The 1,666-nt window shown below is 40.3% G+C and overlaps 1 long non-coding RNA gene across 1 annotated transcript; it reads left to right on the forward strand.

Annotated features, from left to right (window-relative positions):
• Nucleotides 1-241: 241 nt before the first annotated feature.
• LOC113952303 lies at nt 242-877 on the forward strand. The gene is made up of 3 exons (XR_003529506.1): nt 242-374; nt 515-638; nt 821-877. It is a non-coding gene; the product is annotated as an uncharacterized LOC113952303 (long non-coding RNA).
• The last annotated feature ends 789 nt before the right edge of the window (nt 878-1,666 follow it).

The following is a 1,666-nucleotide window of genomic DNA, read 5'->3' on the forward strand; positions in this document are numbered from 1 at the left end:
GAGGTTTGGTTTGGATATTAGGAAGAAATTCTTTACAGAGAGGGTAATCAGACATTGGAATGGGCTGCCCAGGGAGGTGGTGGATTCTCCATCCCTGGAGGGTTTTAAGATAAGACTGGATGTGGCACTTAATGCCATGGTCTAGTAACCACAGCGGTAGTGGATCAAGGATTGGACTTGATGATCTCAGAGGTCCCTTCCAACCCAACAGATTCTATGATTCTATGATTCACACCACTTTTCTTGTCAAGTAATGACAGTGTGATTCCTTCCTTTAAAAAAAATATTTCTCAAAATTAAGTATATGTGCTAAACACTTCCAGTGTTCTATAAATCTCAATTATCTGGCCAGAAAACTTTATTTTAAAGCAGCAGTGAGGGCTTTTTGTTGGTTTTGTGATTGTTATTGTTACTGTTATAATAATTATTACTATACTAATAATATTTTAAGATGATGATCATGATGATGATGATCATGATTATTGTTATCATTATTATTATATACCACCAAGAGGTGTCTCTGTTTCCTGACAGACCCCACAGAAACACTCAACATCTGTAACACCTGTAAAATCCCATATCCGTCTGGTGATGACAGGAGAAAATCCAGTCTAGAAGGACAATACTCCACACCTGAGGTAACCTCTAACCAGCTCCTTTGCAAGTGGTCTCCCTTCAGCTTCTCAAGGGCCCGAGGGAAGTCCATCTGAGGTGCCCGGAGCTTCCTCCCACATCCACCCAAGGCTGTAATGTTTTGCTCTTTATCAGTGAGTATATATGGCTGCCAGTATCAAATGCTCTTTATGGATGTCTTTCCTAGATAATATGAAGGTAGGCTCATGCAGTGTAAAAAGACCAACATCATTCCTGTTTAAGAGGTGCTCACTCTTTTTTAAGGTACATAGCAATGCACCACCTTGGCAGCAGAATTTTGTAGTCTGCATCTCATTTTAAGGCCTGTGTTTCACAGGGTCTGCCCATCATGAATTTAAATTGCATGGGATGGTTTTCTGCTACATATCAGACTCAATAAAAATTGAAGCCACAAACATACTAATGGGATGGATTAAAAAATCCAAATGCATTAATGAAGCTGATTGAACATAATAGTCTCTGATTAATAACCTCCTATGAATTGATTTGGGGCTTTTTGGTATCATTTCAGCAGTTAAATACAACTGCACAAGACTATATACTCTCAGAGATCATAGAATCACAGAACGGCCTGTTTTGGAAGGGGCCTTAAAGATCATCTAGTTCCAACACTCCTGCAGTGGACAGGGTCATTTTCCACTTGACTAGGTTGCTCAGTGCTCCTTCCAACCTGGCCTTGAACACTTCAAGGAATGGGGCATCCACAGCTTCTCTGAGCAACCTGTTCTGGTGCCTCACCACCATCACAGTAAAGAATTTTTTTCTAATATCTAATCTAAACCTATTCTCTTTCAGTTTAAAGCCATTCCCCCACATGCCCTTGTAAATAGTCTTTCTCCATCTTTCTTGTAGGCTCCCTTCAGGTATTGGAAGGCACATTTAGGTTAACCTGAAGCCTTTTCTTTTCCAGACTGAACAATTCCAATTCTCTTTGCCTTTCATCATAGGAGAGGTGCTCCATCCCTCTAATCAACTTGGTGGCCCTCATATATTGAAGTTCACAGTCTACAAC

The sequence above is a fragment of the Corapipo altera genome, unplaced genomic scaffold, assembly GCF_003945725.1.
Source record: "Corapipo altera isolate COAL_440 unplaced genomic scaffold, ASM394572v1 60, whole genome shotgun sequence".
Taxonomy (NCBI): domain Eukaryota; kingdom Metazoa; phylum Chordata; class Aves; order Passeriformes; family Pipridae; genus Corapipo; species Corapipo altera.